This window comes from Hyla sarda, chromosome 3 (genome assembly GCF_029499605.1).
Source record: "Hyla sarda isolate aHylSar1 chromosome 3, aHylSar1.hap1, whole genome shotgun sequence".
In the NCBI taxonomy this organism is placed as follows: Eukaryota; Metazoa; Chordata; class Amphibia; order Anura; family Hylidae; genus Hyla; species Hyla sarda.
In genome coordinates this window covers 13,305,873-13,329,904 of record NC_079191.1, presented here as the reverse complement: position 1 = coordinate 13,329,904, position 24,032 = coordinate 13,305,873, and the positions used below count along the sequence as shown (strand labels likewise).

The 24,032-nt window shown below is 42.3% G+C and overlaps 1 protein-coding gene across 5 annotated transcripts in view; it reads right to left on the bottom strand.

The window, feature by feature from the left end:
* Positions 1 to 24,032, bottom strand: part of LOC130361144 (uncharacterized) — a 158,279-nt gene that overhangs the window by 97,757 nt on the left and 36,490 nt on the right. Inside the window, exon 1 of one of the 5 annotated variants that reach the window (XM_056563763.1) lies at positions 6,534 to 6,646. The exons of the other annotated variants lie outside the window; for them this stretch is intronic. The gene's annotated coding sequence lies outside the window, so the exon portion shown is untranslated. Of the gene's footprint in view, positions 1 to 6,533; positions 6,647 to 24,032 lie in introns of those variants that run through there. 5 annotated transcript variants of the gene reach the window in all.

Genomic DNA, 24,032 nt, shown 5'->3' with positions numbered 1-24,032 from the left:
TATTCCTCCCCTCCCTCCGCCTCTCCCTCTTCATTTCAGAGCGGGGACAAGAGGGAGAGACGGAGGGAGGGGAGGAATATTGATGAGCTGGGTGGCGCTGCGGCCGGCGGCGGTGACATCAGAGTGCCAGTAACCCCGCCTGTGCCAGTTAGCACCTAATTAGCATATACAGAAAAACGAAGATTTCGGCCAAACTGCGGGACGGTTTCAGGCATGGTAGGCATCAAACTGATCAACGTCCCCCCTCCCTGCACCACCAGCCAGTACCGCTGGTTAGTGCGGGGGGAGCAAGCTGACAGTTTTCCTTTAACTTGTTCACAATGCATTTCTGTACAGCTAAACGATTCATTTGGTCACATGTGGACTCCCGACCAATAGATGTCGGAGCCAGTCCCAAGTCTGCATTCCGCTCCCAAGGAAAAGAGGTGCAACTTACCTTGTCCTAGTCCGGCGGTATCTGTGGACCTTCAGATGTTGTAAAACTACAACTCTCAGCATGCCCGGACAGCCAACGGCTGTCCGGGCATGCTGGGAGTTGAAGTTTTGCAATAACTGGAGGGCCACAGTTTTAAGACCACTAGTCTACAGTCTTTAGTCTCACTATATCAATAGGGATTTCGTAAGAAAGGATAAGTTGTACAAGGACCATTCTACCTTCCACTGGATCTTTTATTGGCTTTTAGTTGGACCAGCGCCAATCTGTATGCCAAGTCAGGGAGGACTCCCGCAAAGAAGTATGAATTAAAGTCCACAAAAAAGTATGAATTAAAGGGGTACTTCAGTGGAAAACATAAATTCTATAAAAAAAATCTTTACCCTTCCAGTACTTTTTAGTAGCTGTATGCTACAGAGGAAATTATTTTCTTATTATTTCTTTTTTGTCTTGTCCACAGTGCTCTCTGCTGACACCTGATGCCCGTATCAGGAACTGTCCAGAGCAGGAGAAAATCCGCATAGCAAACCTATGCTGCTCTGGACAGTTCCTGACACGGACAGAGGTGTCAGCAGAGAGCACTGTGGACAAGACAGAAAAGAAATTAAAAAAGAAAATAATTTCCTCTGTAGCATACAGCTGCTAAAAAGTACTGGAAGGGTAAAGATTTTTTAATAGAAGTCATTTACAAATCTGTTTAACTTTCTGGCACCAGTTAATTTAAAGAAAATGTTTTCCACCGCAGTACCCCTTTAAAGGGACAGTGACCAACTCCCCATTCTCCTCACCCCTATGCTGTACCATCATAGCTGTATAACAGAGACTGTGTATTCTCTATATGTAAAAGGTAGAGATGAGCGAACTTACAGTAAATTCGATTCGTCACGAACTTCTCGGCTCGGCAGTTGATGACTTATCCTGCGAAAATTAGTTCAGCCTTCAGGTGCTCCGGTGGGCTGGAAAAGGTGGATATATTCCTAGGAAAGAGTCTCCAGCCCACGGGAGCACCTGAAAGCTGAACTAATTTATGCAGGAAAAGTCATCAACTGCCGAGCCGAGAAGTTTGTGACAAATCAAATTTACTGTAAGTTCGCTCATCTCTAGTAAAAGGAGTTCAGGTAAGTGCCAAATTGTTAACTGGAATCCTGGCTGCAGAGGTCTCATTCCTGGGCTTTGTATGCGAGAACAGCTTCATTTAAAAAGGTCATTGTGGGGTTGACCGAGGAATTTTGGGTTAACACCGCTTAGTTATGTGACACAAACATAAAGGACTACAACTCCCATCATAACCCACAGCATCACCCTTAGTACTTACTACACCACTATGGGCACCGAACAAAAAAATGGCAATAATGGCTGAAAGTTATCACTGTTATCTGTGGTGTTACATAGGACTGCAGGTCACATCTACTACATTATCTGTACTCAGAGAGTTATCACTGTTATCTGTGGTGTTACATAGGACTGCAGGTGACATCTACTACATTATCTGTACTCAGAGAGTTATCACTGTATTATCTGTGATGTTACATAGGACTGCAGGTGACATCTATACATTATCTGTACTCAGAGAGTTATCATTGTTATCTGTGGTGTTACATAGGACTGCAGGTCACATCTATACATTATCTGTACTCAGAGAGTTATCACTGTTATCTGTGGTGTTACATAGGACTGCAGGTCACATCTACTACATTATCTGTACTCAGAGAGTTATCACTGTTATCTGTGGTGTTACATAGGACTGCAGGTCACATCTATACATTATCTGTACTCAGAGAGTTATCACTGTTATCTGTGGTGTTACATAGGACTGCAGGTGACATCTATACATTATCTGTACTCAGAGAGTTATCATTGTTATCTGTGGTGTTACATAGGACTGCAGGTCACATCTATACATTATCTGTACTCAGAGAGTTATCACTGTGTTATCTGTGGTGTTACATAGGACTGCAGGTCACATCTATACATTATCTGTACTCAGAGAGTTATCACTGTGTTATCTGTGGTGTTACATAGGACTGCAGGTCACATCTATACATTATCTGTACTCAGAGAGTTATCACTGTTATCTGTGGTGTTACATAGGACTGCAGGTCACATCTATACATTATCTGTACTCAGAGAGATATCGCTGTGTTATCTGTGGTGTTACATAGGACTGCAGGTCACATCTACTACATTATCTGTACTCAGAGAGTTATCACTGTTATCTGTGGTGTTACATAGGACTGCAGGTCACATCTATACATTATCTGTACTCAGAGAGTTATCACTGTTATCTGTGGTGTTACATAGGACTGCAGGTCACATCTATACATTATCTGTACTCAGAGAGTTATCACTGTTATCTGTGGTGTTACATAGGACTGCAGGTCACATCTATACATTATCTGTACTCAGAGAGTTATCACTGTTATCTGTGGTGTTACATAGGACTGCAGGTCACATCTATACATTATCTGTACTCAGAGAGTTATCACTGTGTTATCTGTGGTGTTACATAGGACTGCAGGTCACATCTATACATTATCTGTACTCAGAGAGTTATCACTGTGTTATCTGTGGTGTTACATAGGACTGCAGGTCACATCTATACATTATCTGTACTCAGAGAGTTATCACTGTTATCTGTGGTGTTACATAGGACTGCAGGTCACATCTACTACATTATCTGTACTCAGAGAGTTATCACTGTTATCTGTGGTGTTACATAGGACTGCAGGTGACATCTACTACATTATCTGTACTCAGAGAGTTATCACTGTATTATCTGTGATGTTACATAGGACTGCAGGTGACATCTATACATTATCTGTACTCAGAGAGTTATCATTGTTATCTGTGGTGTTACATAGGACTGCAGGTCACATCTATACATTATCTGTACTCAGAGAGTTATCACTGTTATCTGTGGTGTTACATAGGACTGCAGGTCACATCTACTACATTATCTGTACTCAGAGAGTTATCACTGTTATCTGTGGTGTTACATAGGACTGCAGGTCACATCTATACCTTATCTGTACTCAGAGAGTTATCACTGTTATCTGTGGTGTTACATAGGACTGCAGGTGACATCTATACATTATCTGTACTCAGAGAGTTATCATTGTTATCTGTGGTGTTACATAGGACTGCAGGTCACATCTATACATTATCTGTACTCAGAGAGTTATCACTGTGTTATCTGTGGTGTTACATAGGACTGCAGGTCACATCTATACATTATCTGTACTCAGAGAGTTATCACTGTGTTATCTGTGGTGTTACATAGGACTGCAGGTCACATCTATACATTATCTGTACTCAGAGAGTTATCACTGTTATCTGTGGTGTTACATAGGACTGCAGGTCACATCTATACATTATCTGTACTCAGAGAGATATCGCTGTGTTATCTGTGGTGTTACATAGGACTGCAGGTCACATCTACTACATTATCTGTACTCAGAGAGTTATCACTGTTATCTGTGGTGTTACATAGGACTGCAGGTCACATCTATACATTATCTGTACTCAGAGAGTTATCACTGTTATCTGTGGTGTTACATAGGACTGCAGGTCACATCTATACATTATCTGTACTCAGAGAGTTATCACTGTTATCTGTGGTGTTACATAGGACTGCAGGTCACATCTATACATTATCTGTACTCAGAGAGTTATCACTGTTATCTGTGGTGTTACATAGGACTGCAGGTCACATCTATACATTATCTGTACTCAGAGAGTTATCACTGTGTTATCTGTGGTGTTACATAGGACTGCAGGTCACATCTATACATTATCTGTACTCAGAGAGTTATCACTGTGTTATCTGTGGTGTTACATAGGACTGCAGGTCACATCTATACATTATCTGTACTCAGAGAGTTATCACTGTTATCTGTGGTGTTACATAGGACTGCAGGTCACATCTACTACATTATCTGTACTCAGAGAGTTATCACTGTGTTATCTGTGGTGTTACATAGGACTGCAGGTCACATCTACTACATTATCTGTACTCAGAGAGTTATCACTGTATTATCTGTGGTGTTACATAGGACTGCAGGTCACATCTATACATTATCTGTACTCAGAGAGTTATCATTGTTATCTGTGGTGTTACATAGGACTGCAGGTCACATCTATACATTATCTGTACTCAGAGAGTTATCACTGTTATCTGTGGTGTTACATAGGACTGCAGGTGACATCTATACATTATCTGTACTCAGAGAGTTATCATTGTTATCTGTGGTGTTACATAGGACTGCAGGTCACATCTATACATTATCTGTACTCAGAGAGTTATCACTGTGTTATCTGTGGTGTTACATAGGACTGCAGGTCACATCTATACATTATCTGTACTCAGAGAGTTATCACTGTTATCTGTGGTGTTACATAGGACTGCAGGTCACATCTATACATTATCTGTACTCAGAGAGATATCGCTGTGTTATCTGTGGTGTTACATAGGACTGCAGGTCACATCTACTACATTATCTGTACTCAGAGAGTTATCACTGTTATCTGTGGTGTTACATAGGACTGCAGGTGACATCTACTACATTATCTGTACTCAGAGAGTTATCACTGTATTATCTGTGATGTTACATAGGACTGCAGGTGACATCTATACATTATCTGTACTCAGAGAGTTATCACTGTGTTATCTGTGGTGTTACATAGGACTGCAGGTCACATCTATACATTATCTGTACTCAGAGAGTTATCACTGTTATCTGTGGTGTTACATAGGACTGCAGGTCACATCTATACATTATCTGTACTCAGAGAGATATCGCTGTGTTATCTGTGGTGTTACATAGGACTGCAGCTCACATCTACTACATTATCTGTACTCAGAGAGTTATCACTGTTATCTGTGGTGTTACATAGGACTGCAGGTCACATCTATACATTATCTGTACTCAGAGAGTTATCACTGTTATCTGTGGTGTTACATAGGACTGCAGGTCACATCTATACATTATCTGTACTCAGAGAGTTATCACTGTTATCTGTGGTGTTACATAGGACTGCAGGTCACATCTATACATTATCTGTACTCAGAGAGTTATCACTGTTATCTGTGGTGTTACATAGGACTGCAGGTCACATCTATACATTATCTGTACTCAGAGAGTTATCACTGTGTTATCTGTGGTGTTACATAGGACTGCAGGTCACATCTATACATTATCTGTACTCAGAGAGTTATCACTGTTATCTGTGGTGTTACATAGGACTGCAGGTCACATCTACTACATTATCTGTACTCAGAGAGTTATCACTGTTATCTGTGGTGTTACATAGGACTGCAGGTCACATCTATATATTATCTGTACTCAGAGAGTTATCACTGTTATCTGTGGTGTTACATAGGACTGCAGGTCACATCTACTACATTATCTGTACTCAGAGAGTTATCACTGTGTTATCTGTGGTGTTACATAGGACTGCAGGTCACATCTACTACATTATCTGTACTCAGAGAGTTATCACTGTGTTATCTGTGGTGTTACATAGGACTGCAGGTCCCATCTACTACATTATCTGTACTCAGAGAGTTATCACTGTGTTATCTGTGGTGTTACATAGGACTGCAGGTCACATCTATACATTATCTGTACTCAGAGAGTTATCACTGTTATCTGTGGTGTTACATAGGACTGCAGGTCACATCTACTACATTATCTGTACTCAGAGAGTTATCACTGTTATCTGTGGTGTTACATAGGACTGCAGGTCACATCTATACATTATCTGTACTCAGAGAGTTATCACTGTGTTATCTGTGGTGTTACATAGGACTGTAGGTCACATCTATACATTATCTGTACTCAGAGAGTCATCACTGTGTTATCTGTGGTGTTACATAGGACTGCAGGTCACATCTACTACATTATCTGTACTCAGAGAGTCATCACTGTGTTATCACTGCTGTTACATAGGACTGCAAGTAATATCTTTAAGAGTTAAATGACAATCTGAACCCCGCTTCACCCTGCCTCCACCAGTGACAGTACCTGTGCCTACATTTCTGCAGCTTTTCCTATAGAAATAATAATAATAATAATAATTAATATCAGATTTTGTCACTTACCCTTCTTTGGTGCCACTTGCAAGAAAATCCCCCCTGGTTATAGGAAGCGAGGCATCACCCGGCGGCTGAGCACTGAGCTGGATATTTAGGGGTAGATATATATATATATATATATATATATATATATATATATAATTATTTTTTTTTTGGGGGGGGGGGGGGTGCTGTTTTTTTCTTTTCTTTTCTTTTCTTTTTTTATTCCAAAAAGTTGTCTCCTAAGAGGGTCCTAGCATGGCTGCGCTCCTGCGGGGCACTTGGTAGATCCTTGTTGTCCGCAGCAGTCGCTCGCTCTCTCTCTCTCTATATATTTGGCTCATTGACTCTGCTGAGGAGGAAGAATTACTCAGAGTGAATAGTCCCTTTCTCTCCGCTTCCCAAGACTTGGATCTAGTTTTTTTTTTTGGTAAATGTACTTAACATCTGTGGAATGCTAATGACTGACAGATGAAACAGGCGGCCGGGAGAGACACAACCGTATGGGCACTGGGGAGGAAGTGCCTTTCAGAAATATGGTCTGAGATACTGTGCGGGGCCCGATGTATCGGGCCCCGCACAGTATCTCAGACCATATTTCTGAAAGCCACTTCCTGCATGGCCAACCCCAATGTCCTACGGGCCTACGTCAATATTATTCCTGAAATAACTTCACAGGAGAGGCTTGGGGGAAACATCTGGAGGTATACACGCCTGCACGGGAGGGCGTACGACCCAAAAAAAAAATAAAAAAAAAAATATTTGGGTTACTGTAGGAGGGCATGACCTCATCGTACTTACAGTCGCCATGATTGTTTTCATCATGGGATATGGTGGCAATTAGGGAAGAAAATCAGCGGCTTTGCTCTCCGGGAGGGCGGTTATTTATGGTTGGTGACAGGGGGGGGGGGGGCCTAATTTTGTAAATGTTTACATAAAAAAAAAAAAAAATTAAGAAAAAATTTAAAAAAATTAAATAAAAATAAAAAAAAGAGTCATTAAGAAAATAAAAAGTAATAAAAGATGAACTTGTAAAAAAAAAGGAAAAGCATTTGAAAAATAATAAAAAAATAAATAATAATAGTAACATAGTTCTTAAGGTTGAAAAAAGAGCAAAAAATACCAAAGTCCATAAAGTTCAACCTATGTCCCTACGGAGTTGGGTTGATTATTTTGAATATTTCGAAATAATATTTGTCGCCATAATTGTCACGTCATGAGATATGGTGGCAACTAGAAAAGAAGATGAGCGGCGGGGGCGTCATATTGTAACGGTTTATGGGGAAAAAAAGCTGTATTAGAAAACAACAATGAAAAAAATAAATAAAAAAAAAGGACTGAAAAATGATTTTAAAAAATTGTAGAAAAAATAAACTGAAGAAAACAGAATCATTTATTTAAAAGAAAATTGGCCATTTTGAAGTCGGCCATTTTGAATCCAACTTTAGTTTTTTTCAATAGATAGGAAGCGGGTCATGTGACACATCAAACTTATTGAAAATTTCACAAGAAAAACAATGATGTCCTTGGTTTTAATGTCACTATATTCTTTCATGAGTTATTTACAAGTTTCTGACCATTTATAAAATGTGTTCCATGTGCTGCCCATTGTGTTGGATTGTCAATGCAACCCTCTTCTCTATATACTGCTATATACTACTATATACACCGCAGGAGAAATGCTAGAACAGGCTTCCAGTATCCGTATACACTGCTATATACTACTATATACACCGCAGGAGAAATGCTAGCACAGGCTTCCAGTATCCGTATACACTGCTATATACTACTATATACGCCGCAGGAGAAATGCTAGCACAGGCTTCCAGTATCCGTATACACTGCTATATACTAATATATATACCGCAGGAGAAATGCTAGCACAGGCTTCCAGTATCCGTATACACTGCTATATACTACTATATACATCGCAGGAGAAATGCTAGCACAGGCTTCCAGTATCCGTATACACTGCTATATACTACTATATATACCGCAGGAGAAATGCTAGCACAGGCTTCCAGTATCCGTATACACTGCTATATACTACTATATACACCGCAGGAGAAATGCTAGCTCAGGCTTCCAGTATCTGTATACACTGCTATATACTACTATATACACCGCAGGAGAAATGCTAGCACAGGCTTCCAGTATCCGTATACACTGCTATATACTACTATATACATCGCAGGAGAAATGCTAGCACAGGCTTCCAGTATCCGTATACACTGCTATATACTACTATATACACCGCAGGAGAAATGCTAGCACAGGCTTCCAGTATCTGTATACACTGCTATATACTAATATGTACATCGCAGGAGAAATGCTAGCACAGGCTTCCAGTATCCGTATACACTGCTATATACTACTATATACACCGCAGGAGAAATGCCAGCACAGGCTTCCAGTATCCGTATACACTGCTATATACACCGCAGGAGAAATGCTAGCACAGGCTTCCAGTATCCGTATACACTGCTAAATACTACTATATACACCGCAGGAGAAATGCTAGCACAGGCTTCCAGTATCCGTATACACTGCTATATACTACTATATACACCGCAGGAGAAATGCTAGCACAGGCTTCAAGTATCTGTATACACTGCTATATACTACTATATACACCGCAGGAGAAATGCTAGCACAGGCTTCCAGTATCCGTATACACTGCTATATACTACTATATACACCGCAGGAGAAATGAAAGCACAGGCTTCCAGTATCCGTATACACTGCTATATACTACTATATACACCACAGGAGAAATGCTAGCACAGGCTTCCAGTATCCGTATACAATGCTATATACTACTATATACACCACAGGAGAAATGCTAGCACAGTCTTCCAGTATCCGTATACACTGCTATATACTACTATATACACCGCAGGAGAAATGCTAGTACAGATTTCCAGTATCGGTATACACGGCTATATACTACTATATACACCGCAGGAGAAATGCTAGAACAGGCTTCCAGTATCTGTATACACTGCTATATACTAATATATACACCGCAGGAGAAATGCTAGCACAGGCTTCCAGTATCTGTATACACTGCTATATACTACTATATACACTGCAGGAGAAATGCTAGCACAGGCTTCCAGTATCCGTATACACTGCTATATACTACTATATACACAGCAGGAGAAATGCTAGCACAGGCTTCCAGTATCCGTATACACTGCTATATACTACTATATACACCGCAGGAGAAATGCTAGCACAGGCTTCCAGTATCCGTATACACTGCTATATACTACTATATACACCGCAGGAGAAATGCTAGCACAGGCTTCCAGTATCCGTATACACTGCTATATACTACTATATACACCGCAGGAGAAATGCTAGCACAGGCTTCCAGTATCTTTATACACTGCTATATACTACTATATACACCGCAGGAGAAATGCTAGCACAGGCTTCCAGTATCCATATACACAGCTATATACTACTATATACACCGCAGGAGGAATACTAGCACAGGCTTCCAGTATCTGTATACACTGCTATATACTACTATATACACCGCAGGAGAAATGCTAGCACAGGCTTCCAGTATCTGTATACACTGCTATATACTACTATATACACCGCAGGAGAAATGCTAGCACAGGCTTCCAGTATTCGTATACACTGCTATATACTACTATATACACTGCAGGAGAAATGCTAGCACTGGCTTCCAGTATCCGTATACACTGCTATATACTACTATATGTACCGCAGGAGAAATGCTAGCTCAGGCTTCCAGTATCTGTATACACTGCTATATACTACTATATACACCGCAGGAGAAATGGTAGCACAGGCTTCCAGTATCCGTATACACTGCTATATACTACTATATATCCCGCAGGAGAAATGCTAGCACAGGCTTCCAGTATCCGTATACACTGCTATATACTACTATATATACCGCAGGAGAAATGCTAGCACAGGCTTCCAGTATCTGTATACACTGCTATATACTACTATATACACCGCAGGAGAAATGCTAGCTCAGGCTTCCAGTATCTGTATACACTGCTATATACTGCTATATACACCGCAGGAGAAATGCTAGCACAGGCTTCCAGTATCCTATACACTGCTATATACTACTATATACACCGCAGGAGAAATGCTAGCACAGGCTTCCAGTAGCCGTATACACTGCTATATACTACTATATACACCGCAGGAGAAATGCTAGCACAGGCTTCTAGTATCCGTATACACTGCTATATACTACTATATACACCGCAGGAGAAATGCTAGAACAGGCTTCCAGTAGCCGTATACACTGCTATATACTACTATATACACCGCAGGAGAAATGCTAGCACGGGCTTCCAGTATCTGTATACACTGCTATATACTACTATATTCACCGCAGGAGAAATGCTAGCACAGGCTTCCAGTATTCATATGCACTGCTATATACTACTATATACACCGCAGGAGAAATGCTAGCACAGGCTTCCACTATCCGTATACACTGCTATATACTACTATATACACCGCAGGAGAAATGCTAGCACAGGCTTCCAGTATCCATATACACTGCTATATACTACTATATACACCGCAGGAGAAATGCTAGCACAGGCTTCCAGTATCCATATACACTGCTATATACTACTATATACACCGCAGGAGAAATGCTAGCACAGGCTTCCAGTATCCGTATACACTGCAATATACTACTATATACCCTGCAGGAGAAATGCTAGCACAAGCTTCCAGTATCCATATGCACTGCTATATACTACTATATACACCGCAGGAGAAATGCTAGCACAGGCTTCCAGTATCCATATACACTGCTATATACTACTATATACACCGCAGGAGAAATGCTAGCACAGGCTTCCAGTATCCATATACACTGCTATATACTACTATATACACCGCAGGAGAAATGCTAGCACAGGCTTCCAGTATCCGTATACACTGCTATATACTACTATATACACCGCAGGAGAAATGCTAGCACAGGCTTCCAGTATCCGTATACACTGCTATATACTACTATATACACCGCAGGAGAAATGCTAGCACAGGCTTCCAGTATTCGTATACACTGCTATATACTACTATATACACCGCAGGAGAAATGCTAGCACAGGCTTCCAGTATCCCTATACACTGCTATATACTACTATATAGACCGCAGGAGAAATGCTAGCACAGGCTTCCAGTATCCGTATACACTGCTATATACTACTATATACACCGCAGGAGAAATGCTAGCACAGGCTTCCAGTATCCGTATACACTGCTATATACTACTATATACACCGCAGGAGAAATGCTAGCACAGGCTTCCTGTATCCGTATACACTGCTATATACTACTATATACATCGCAGGAGAAATGCTAGCACAGACTTCCAGTATCTGTATACACTGCTATATACTACTATATACACCGCAGGAGAAATGCTAGCACAGGCTTCCAGTATTCGTATATACTGCTATATACTACTATATACACCGCAGGAGAAATGCTAGCACTGGCTTCCAGTATCTGTATACACTGCTATATACTACTATATACACCGCAGGAGAAATGCTAGCACAGGCTTCCAGTATTCGTATACACTGCTATATACTACTATATACACCGCAGGAGAAATGCTAGCACAGGCGTCCAGTATCTGTATACACTGCTATATACTACTATATATACCGCAGGAGAAATGCTAGCTCAGGCTTCCAGTATCTGTATACACTGCTATATACTACTATATACACCGCAAGAGAAATGCTAGCACAGGCTTCCAGTATCTGTATACACTGCTATATACTACTATATACACCGCAGGAGAAATGCTAGCACAGGCTTCCAGTATCCGTATACACTGCTATATACTACTCTATACACCGCAGAAGAAATGCTAGCACAGGCTTCCAGTAGCCGTATACACTGCTATATACTACTATATACACCGCAGGAGAAATGCTAGCACCGGCTTCTAGTATCCGTATACACTGCTATATACTACTATATACACCGCAGGAGAAATGCTAGCACGGGCTTCCAGTATCTGTATACACTGCTATATACTACTATATTCACTGCAGGAGAAATGCTAGCACAGGCTTCCAGTATCTGTGTACACTGCTATATACTACTATATACACCGCAGGAGAAATGCTAGCACAGGCTTCCAGTATCCGTATACACTGCAATATACTACTATATACCCTGCAGGAGAAATGCTAGCACAGGCTTCCAGTATTCGTATACACTGCTACATACTACTATATACACCGCAGGAGAAATGCTAGCACCGGCTTCTAGTATCCGTATACACTGCTATATACTACTATATACACCGCAGGAGAAATGCTAGCACGGGCTTCCAGTATCTGTATACACTGCTATATACTACTATATTCACTGCAGGAGAAATGCTAGCACAGGCTTCCAGTATCTGTATACACTGCTATATACTACTATATACACCGCAGGAGAAATGCTAGCACAGGCTTCCAGTATCCGTATACACTGCAATATACTACTATATACCCTGCAGGAGAAATGCTAGCACAGGCTTCCAGTATTCGTATACACTGCTATATACTACTATATACACCGCAGGAGAAATGCTAGCACAGGCTTCCAGTATCCGTATACACTGCTATATACTACTATATACACCGCAGGAGAAATGCTAGCACAGGCTTCCAGTATCCATATACACTGCTACATACTACTATATACACCGCAGGAGAAATGCTAGCACAGGCTTCCAGTATCCATATACACTGCTATATACTACTATATACACCGCAGGAGAAATGCTAGCACAGGCTTCCAGTATCCGTATACACTGCAATATACTACTATATACCCTGCAGGAGAAATGCTAGCACAGGCTTCCAGTATCCATATACACTGCTATATACTACTATATACACCGCAGGAGAAATGCTAGCACAGGCTTCCAGTATCCATATACACTGCTATATACTACTATATACACCGCAGGAGAAATGCTAGCACAGGCTTCCAGTATCCATATACACTACTATATACTACTATATACACCGCAGGAGAAATGCTAGCACAGGCTTCCAGTATTCGTAGTTTCAGGTGCTGCACATCTCGTATCTTCACAGCATAGACAATTGCCTTCAGATGACCCCAAAGATAAAAGTCTAAGGGGGTCAGATAGGGAGACCTTGGGGGCCATTCAGCTGGCCGACGACGACCAATCCACTTTCCAGGAAATGAAAAAAAAATTAACAAATAATAAAATTAAAAAAAAGGAATAAAAAATGAACTTGTAAAAAAAAGGAAAACTATTGAAAAATAATTGTAAAAAATTGTAGAAAAAAAAGAAAACAATCATTTATTTAAAAAAATTTGTAAAAAAATATATATGTGTGTGTGTGTGTGTGTATGTGTATATATAACTAAAAATTATAATAAAAATTAAATATTATTTAAAACACTATTTGTCACCATATTTGCCTCATCATGAGATTTGGCGGCAATTAGAAAAGAAAATAAGCAGCGTGCCGCTCAGGAGCACGGTTATTTATGATCGAAGACATGAGGCGTATTTGTACATGTTCATAACAAAAATAAAAATAACAAGAAAAAAATGTAAATAAAAAAAAAAAGAATCAAGAAAATTTAATACAGAACAAATTGGAAACAATCCCCCCCCCCCCAAAAAAAAAAAAAAAATTCTAAAAAAAATCTACAATTTTAATGATTAATGCCCACGAACGCGGTTTGTGACAAGGCCATCATATTGGAAATTTCATGGAGAAGAAAAAAAAATAGTAAAAAAAATTGTGGAAAAATGTTAAAATAGTAAAGTGCTCAGGAGCATGGTCATTTATAATTGGTGACACTGTCTTTTCCATCTACCCATAAGGAGGAGGCGTGTCCTTCTCTTGCCTGCACTGTGATGACTCCTCCCCTCCCTCTCTCTGCCGACTCACTGCTCTGGGGAGCCTGGCAGCCCTGCTCTGTAACCCTTTCCTCTCTGGTTTCATGCTGTATACACACACACACACACATAATAATTATTGGAGATTGCCTGTACTCTACCACCAAAAACAATATGGTGAGTGCATAAGTTACATCTTCCTAAATTAGTGCAAAGGTTTAGTGCTAAAGGTACAGTGGTTTTGTTATGCATACATTTTGTATATGTTCCCATGTCATTCATGTGTATCCTCCTTTGCCAGTCCTGTAATGCTGGGACTTGTAGTTTTGGAATAGTTGTAGGTACAGTGTTTGGATAACTTTTTTTTACAGCAGTGTTGCCTTTAGCTGTGTGTCTACAGCTTTTGCAAAACTACAAGTCTCAGCATGCCCAGACATCCTTTGACTGTCCAGGCCTGTTTTGCAACAGCTGGAGGCACATGTTTGGTAAAACTTTGTGTTACAGCTGTGTTGCTGCAGGCTGTGTTCCTCTTGCAGCCTTGTCAATCAGCCATCTCATGTCCATGACCCTTGGACACACTCATCCTGCTGTGGGATTCATCAGTGTTCCAGGAGGTACGGGGACCTCTATTGGTGGAATTTTCAAAAGCAGTTTTCCTTTTCTTTCTCTCTTTTTTAAAGAAGTATTTTTAGAAAAAACAATTGCATACAACATATACAAAGTTTGTTTTGACAGTGCCCGTTTAATGCTCATGGAGAAAAAAAAATGTAATATAACTAAAAAAATTATATATATATATATATATATATATATATATATATATATATATATGAATATGAAGAAAAAGTTATAAGTATAAAATAAAAAAAATTATTATAAGAAATTTACAAAATTTTTGGGGAAAAATAAATAAAAGTTTTATATTAAATTAGAAACAATTGTAAAAATACAAAATATAAAGAGCTAAAAAAATGAATGACAAATAATAAAAAACATTTAAAGAAAGAAAAATAAAACAATTGTAAAAATAAGGAATAATACAAAAGAACATTTTAATAGCTTTTTTTTATTTTTTATGAGGTTTTATATTTTTTTATTAAAACTATTTTTCCTTAGGGGTTGTGCCATTTGTAAGATTAATAAAAACATACTTTTTATTATAGATTAATTTTTTTTTGCAAATATATGTTTGGATTAATAGTTTATGTTTTTGAAATTTAGCTTAATAAATGTTTTAGTGGAAAGGTTCGAAGAAAAAAAGTTATTAGTTATAAGTCTACATTTTTACAGTGTTATGCGTGAGATTATACATTGCATTTGGAAAGTCTTCAGCCCCTTACATTTTGTTATGTTGCTCCTTCTGGTAAAATAAAAAAAATATATAGGTTTTCCCGTCATCCAATTTTTTGCCATTCAGTCATGGGGCAATTGGCATCAGCCTTATCAGGGTTTTTGTCTTTCTCTGGATCAACACAGTAGTAGTTTTCTAGGTTAAACTCGATGGACTCGGTGGAAGCCATTTTCAATTCTCTCCTGGGAAGTTCCATTGGGTTCGGGCTCTGGCTGGGCCACTCAAGGACATTCACAGCCGCTCCTGTGTTGTCTTGGCCGTGTGCTTATGGTCATTGTCTTGTGTGAAGGTGAATCTTCTGGCCAGCCTGAGGAAAAGAGCGCTCTGGATCAGGTTTTCAATAAGAATATCTCTGTACTTTGCTTCATTCAGCTTTCCCACAACCCTGACCAATCTATCTCCACAGCATGATGTGGACACCGCCATACTTCACTGTAGGGATGGTATTGGACAGGTGATGTGCAGTGCCTGGTCTCCTCCAGACATGATGCTGCCCCCACCATGATCACTGTAGGGATGGTATTGGGCAGGTGATGGGCAGTAGATGGTTTCCCCCAGACATGATGCTGCCCCCACCATGATCACTGTAGGGATGGTATTAGGCAGGTGATGGGCAGTGCCTGGTTTCCCCCAGACATGATGCTGCCCCCACCATGATCACTGTAGGGATGGTATTGGGCAGGTGATCGGCAGTGCCTGGTGTCCCCCAGACATGATGCTGCCCCCCACCATGATCACTGTAGAGATGGTATTGGGCAGGTGATGGGCAGTAGATGGTTTCCCCCAGACATGATGCTGCCCCCACCATGATCACTGTAGGGATGGTATTGGGCAGGTGATGAGCAGTGCCTGGTTTCCCCCAGACATGATGCTGCCCCCACCATGATCACTGTAGGGATGGTATTGGGCAGGTGATGGGCAGTGCTTGGTTTCCCCCAGACATGATGCTGCCCCCACCATGATCACTGTAGGGATGGTATTGGGCAGGTAATGGGCAGTGCCTGGTTTCCTCCAGACATGATGCTGTCCCCACCATGATCACTGTAGGGATGGTATTGGGCAGGTGATGGGCAGTAGATGGTTTCCCCCAGACATGATGCTGCCCCCACCATGATCACTGTAGGGATGGTATTGGGCAGGTAATTGGCAGTGCCTGGTTTCCTCCAGACATGATGCTGCCCCCACCATGATCACTGTAGGGATGGTATTGGGCAGGTGATGGGCAGTGCTTGGTTTCCCCCAGACTTGATGCTGCCCCCACCATGATCACTGTAGGGATGGTATTGGGCAGGTAATGGGCAGTGCCTGGTTTCCTCCAGACATGATGCTGCCCCCACCATGATCACTGTAGGGATGGTATTGGGCAGGCGATGGGCAGTGCCTGGTTTCCTCCAGACATGATGCTGTCCCCACCATGATCACTGTAGGGATGGTATTGGGCAGGTGATGGGCAGTAGATGGTTTCCCCCAGACATGATGCTGCCCCCACCATGATCACTGTAGGGATGGTATTGGGCAGGTAATTGGCAGTGCCTGGTTTCCCCCAGACATGATGCTGCCTCCACCATGATCACTGTAGGGATGGTATTGGGCAGGTGATGAGCAGTGCCTGGTTTCCCCCAGACTTGATGCTGCCCCCACCATGATCACTGTAGAGATGGTATTGGGCAGGTGATGGGCAGTGCCTGGTTTCCCCCAGACATGATGCTGCCCCCACCATGATCACTGTAGGGATGGTATTGGGCAGGTGATGAGCAGTGCCTGGTTTCCTCCAGACATGATGCTGCCCTCACCATGATCACTGTAGGGATGGTATTGGGCAGGTAATGGGCAGTGCCTGGTTTCCTCCAGACATGATGCTGCCCCCACCATGATCACTGTAGGGATGGCATTGGGCAGGTGATGGGCTGTGCCTGGTTTCCTCCAGACATGATGCTGTCCCCACCATGATCACTGTAGGGATAGTATTGGGCAGGTGATGGGCAGTGCCTGGTTTTCTCCAGACACGATGCTGCCCCCACCATGATCACTGTAGGGATGTTATTGGGCAGATGATGGGCAGTGCCTGGTTTCCTCCAGACAGGACGCTGCCCCCCCCACCATGATCACTGTAGGGATGGTATTGGGCAGGTGATGGGCAGTGCCTGGTTTCCCCCAGACATGATGCTGCCCCCACCATGATCACTGTAGGGATGGTATTGGGCAGGTGGTGGGCAGTACCTGGTTGCAGGTGATGGGCAGTGCTTGGTTTCCTCCTGATATGATGCTTAGAATTGAGGCAAAAAGCTTAATTTATTTTTTTATCAGACCAAATAATCTAGTTCCTCACAGTCTGATCCTTTAAATGGGCACTGTTATTAAAACACATTTTTTTTTATTGCACTCCTTGTGGTAAATAAAAAAAAAATCTTTCTAATGTACTAAAGTTTTCTATGTTTTATTTGTGTTTAAAAAAAAAAAAAAGCTGCCACTAGGTGTCTCCCTACTTGTCCGGAGCACATTTCCCCCATCTCTTGCACAGACTTTGGACTCCTACTGGCCTGGCAGAAGTCCAAAATCAGGAAATGCCACATCTGCTGGGGAACGCCCCCTTCCCAGTCTGCTTATCTGACTGAGACAGAGCTGAAATTACAGAGTAATGTCAAGTAGAAAATAAAAAAATAATGAAAATAAAGGCAGGGGGTGGTTTATCATGATGGGGCAGTGACCTGGGAGGATTATAAAATTTAACAAGATCATGAGGGGTACTCTTCAAATTCTTATAATCTCCAGACGTCTTCCATGTGTTATTACTGAAGAGGCTTCTTTCTTCATAAAGCCCAGATTGTGGAGGCTGCGGTGATGGTTCTGGATCTTCTAGAAGTTCCTTCTTAACACCGGATCTTTGGCGCTCAGTGACCATTGGGTTCTCGGTCATCTCTCTTACCAAGACCCTTCTCTCCCTATTCCTTAGTTTGGTTGGGTGGCAGTTCTAGGAAGAGTCCTGGTTGTCCCTTCTTCTTCCATGTAACAATTATGGAGACCACTGAGCTCTTCCTAAATTTCAGGTCTGATGACTTTCTGATCTCATTGTAAATAATTCATCTAAATACTAGTGAGTAAAATTATTTAGAAATGTTGACATTGACTTTTACTGTAACACTCACAGAGGTAGTGGATCCGCTGTACCTGTGTGGAAGTTGACATAGGCCGTACCAGGGAGCGGAGTCTAAGGTACCGCTGGTTTTCACCAGAGCCAAGCCCAAGCAGGATGGACTTGCTGTGGCAGGCGGCACCCAGGTCGCTATAACTGGCACGACTCATCCACACAGGCTGCTGAGAAACATAGCACAGGAAGGATGAGGCAAATCATAGTCAGTACTAGCAGAAGGTCAGGGCTGGCAGCACAGATGCGTGGTCAGGAAACGTTAACAGGAGGTCAGCAGGCAGGCGGCACAGAAGCAAGGTCAGGTCACGCAGCGGAAGGTCAGAACACAGGCAGGGCTATACACAGTAACGCTTTCTTTTGGGTACAGGGCACACAAAAATCCGGCAAGAGGTTGTAGGAGGTGCACATACTTATAAGGAAAGGAAAGGTGTAAACACTAATTAAGGGCGCACTGGCCCTTTAAATCTCAGAGCTGTGGCAAGCACGCACCCTAGGAGGCAGGAGCGCGCGCAATGCGGAACAGAACCGGAAAAGCCAGCAGGAGCAAGGGGTAAGTGATGGCCCGAGATTCGGATGCGGGCGCGTCCCACGATGCAAATCCCGGACCCGCCGGAGGAAGGAGGAGGAGAGCACTCACAGCCAGAGTGAGTGGCCGGAGCGCTCGCTGCAACATTTACTATTTTACTTTTATATCTTATTATTTATTTACACTGAATTTAAAGGAGTAGTCCAGTGGTGAACCCAGTGGTGAACAACTTATCCCCTGTCCTAAGGATAGGGGATAAGTTGCAGATCGCGGGGGGTCCGACCGCTGGGGCCCCCTGCGATCTCCTGTACGGAGCCCCGACAGCCTGCGGGAAGGGGGCGTGTCGACCTCCGCACGAAGTGGCAGCCGACACGCCCCCTCAATACAACTCTATGGCAGAGCCGAAGCGTTGCCTTCGGCAATCTCCGGCTCTGCCATAGAGATGTATTGAGGGGGCGTGTCGGCCGCAGCTTCGTGCGGGGGTCGACACCCGCTATCTGGCCGGAGAGCCGGGGCCCCGTACAGAGAGATCGCAGGGGGCCCCAGCGGTCGGACCCCCCCCCATCTCAAACTTATCCCCTATCCTTAGGATAGGAGATAAGTTTTTCACCACTGGACTACCCCTTTAAGTACATGAAATGAAAATTACAGGAATGTTTCCGTGTTACAAATTGATTGACAGAATATTTTAAAAATATTCCTAAAAACATTCCCTTTTTCTTTATTTGTTTTACAAATTTCGATGCCTATTAAGATTCTTTCCGCTCGCTGTATTTAATCCTGGGCGCGGTCTGTGTTTGTCTTTCCAGTTGACCGTAGACATTTTTTTTTTCATACATAAGAATAATTTGTTTCGAAATGTTCCGATCAGTATAATTGCGCGTCACGTATATGAGGCCATGTAAACGGTTTTATAAACTCGGTCATGTACTGAAAGGCTACGAGCGAGATAACAATGGGATTCTGAGGATTTGATTCATCGGGGTAAACGCCTGACATTATGGGATATTCACGATCGAGAATGTTCATAGAACATTTTTCTAATGATTCCAAATGAAAATGGATGGATGGATGGGATCATTTTGGTCTTGTAGACACAGAAATATTTAATGACGACGTAATGTCCATTATGTACTGTGACCGAATGGGTCATCCAAAAAGGAACAAAGGGATGGACGATAATCATGGAGATGACTGTGCGCTCTTATATGGCAGGAAGAGGAAGCGTGAATCTTTGGAGGTGAATAACCAACTGGACCAATAGTTTTGAATGAACCCCATGACTATCCTACGACCAGACATGTTGTCATTAACCCTTCCTTTGTCCTGGACCATCTAGATCAGTGGTCTCAAACTGTGGCCTTCGGGATGTTGCAAAACTTCAACTCCCAGCATGCTTGGAGTTGAAGTTTTACAACTTCTTGAGGGCCACAGTTTGAGACCACTGACCCAGACTATCTAGAAACCTATAGATTCATTTAGTCAGTATCAATGATGCTAAAATAACCTATTAGTAACTCCTTTACCCAGGTCCGGTGCAAAGATCTTTGCCACCCTAGGCGAAAGCTAATTTTGCCGCCCCTTAACCATGCCCATTTGGCTCCTCCCTTGGCTCTTCCTTCCCTGACATGTTTCCTCTTTACTACTGGGGTGACACACTGTAACAAACCTCCTCCTCATGTAAACTCCTTACTACTGGGGTGACACACTGTAACAACCCTCCTCCTCATGTAATCTCCTTACTACTGGAGTGACACACTGTAACAAACCTCCTCCTCATGTAATCTCCTTACTACTGGGGCGACACACTGTAACAAACCTCCTCCTCATGTAATCACCTTACTACTGGAGTGACACACTAACAAACCTCCTCCTCATGTAATCTCCTTACTACTGGGGTGACACACTGTAACAAACCTCCTCCTCATTTAATCTCCTTACTACTGGGGTGACACACTGTAACAAACCTCCTCCTCATGTAATCTCCTTACTACTGGGGTGACACACTGTAACAAACCTCCTCCTCATGTAATCACCTTACTACTGGGGTGACACACTGTAACAAACCTCCTCCTCATTTAATCACCTTACTACTGGGGTGACACACTGTAACAAACCTCCTCCTCATGTAATATCCTTACTACTGGGGTGACACACTGTAACAAACCTCCTCCTCATGTAATCTTCTTACTACTGGGGTGACACACTGTAACAAAACTCCTCCTCATGTAATCTCCTTACTACTGGGTGACACACTGTAACAAACCTCCTCCTCATGTAATCTTCTTACTACTGCGGTGACACACTGTAACAAACCTCCTCCTCATGTTATCTCTTTACTACTGGGGTGACACACTGGAACAAACCTCCTCCTCATGTAATCTCCTTACTACTGGGGTGACACACTGTAACAAACCTCCTCCTCATGTAATCTCCTTTCTACTGGGGTGACACACTGTAACAAACCTCCTCCTCATGTAATCTCCTTACTACTGGGGTGGCACACTGTAACAAACCTCATCCTCATGTAATCTCCTTTCTACTGGGGTGACACACTGTAACAAACCCCCTCCTCATGTAATCACCTTACTACTGGGGTGACACACTGTAACAAACCTCCTCCTCATGTAATCTCCTTACTACTGGGGTGACACACTATAACAAACCTCCTCCTCATGTAATCACCTTACTACTGAAGTGACACACTGTAACAAACCTCCTCCTCATGTAATCTCCTTATTACTGGGGTGACACACTGTAAAAAAAACCCTCCTCATGTAATCACCTTACTACTGGGGTGACACACTGTAACAAACCCTCTCCTCATGTAATCTCCTTACTACTGGGGTGACACACTGTAACAAACCCCCTCCTCATGTAATCTCCTTACTACTGGGGTGACACACTGTAACAAACCTCCTCCTCATGTAATCTCCTTACTACTGGGGTGACACACTGTAACAAACCTCCTCCTCATGTAATCTCCTTACTACTGGGGTGACACACTGTAACAAACCTCCTCCTCATGTAATCACCTTACTACTGGGGTGACACACTGTAACAAACCTCCTCCTCATGTAATCTCCTTACTACTGGGGTGGCACACTGTAACAAACCTCCTCCTCCTCATGTAATCTCTTTACTACTGGGGTGGCAGGATTTTGCTGGATGGGTGGGTGCTTCCGATGCTGGCTAACTTTATTGTTGCAGGCAGAGCGACGCCCCCATCAAGAGTGCGCTCTAGGCGGCTGCCTATTTTGTCTATAGACAGAGCCGACCCTGCCTTTACCCCCCCAGGGACAATCAATTAATCATACTTATCGGTGGGTTACCTGTCTCTTTATATTGATAAAGTCCCTTGACTACCCTATACCACAGTGGTCTCAAACCTGCGCACCTCCAGATGTTGCAAAACTACAATTCCCAGCATGCCCGGACAGCCAACGGCTGTCCGGGCATGCTGGGAATTGTAGTTTTGCAACATCTGGAGGTCCGCAGGTTGGAGACCACTGCTATATCACAAGGATGTTGGAATGAATCCTTTCTTTACCCACCAGGGAACCCATCTATGATTGGCCGTCCGGGCATGCTGGGAGTTGTAGTTCTGCTACATCTGGAGGGCCACAGATTGTGATCTAAGCCTTATTTATTCCATGGGTGGGGGGCACATAGTTTTTATACTTTTCGCTGTATTTGGTGTTCTTTTGTCTGTGTCTGCTGTGTTACATTCCCTCTCCTCCTACTCATGTTTTCCTTTCCCCTGACCAGAAAGGCTTCTCTGCCAGTAGGTCCCTTCCCCTCACATACCGCACATACATGTCTGCGGTTTTCACTGATTTTACAGCAGACGTTGGCATATGTCAGTAACACGACAAACACCGGCACAGAGATCATAATCACTTTAAAGGGGTATTCCAGGAAAAAAACTTTATATATATATATATATATATATATATATATATATATATATATATATATATATATATATATATATATATTTATATTTCAACTGGCTCCAGAAAGTTAAACAGATTTGTAAATTACTTCTATTAAAAAATCTTAATCCTTCCAGTACTTATGAGCTTCCGAAGTTAAGGTTGTTCGTTTCTGTCTAAGTGCTCTCTGCTGACATCTCTGCTTGTCTCGGGAACCGCCCAGTTTAGAAGAGGTTTGCTATGGGGATTTGCTTCTAAACTGGGCGGTTCCCGAGACAGATGTCATCAGAGAGGACTTAGACAGAAAAGAACAACCTTAACTTCAGAAGCTCATAAGTACTGAAAGGATTAAGTTTTTTTTAATAGAAGTAATTTACAAATCTGTTTAACTTTCTGGAGCCAGTTGATATATATATATATATAAAAAAAAGTTTTTTCCTGGAATACTCCTTTAACCCCTTACTGACCCATGCCGTACATTCACATGATTGTGGCAGGTGAAGGAGCCAGTGCCAGGGATGGGCCAGCGCTATGCCCGGCTGCTGTGTGTAGCCGGCAACAGCCAATAATGACCAGCATTGGAGATCACTCCGATTCCGGTTATTTAGCTGTTTAAATGCTGCTGTCAATAACAATTGAGGCAGTTAAACAGTTTTTGGA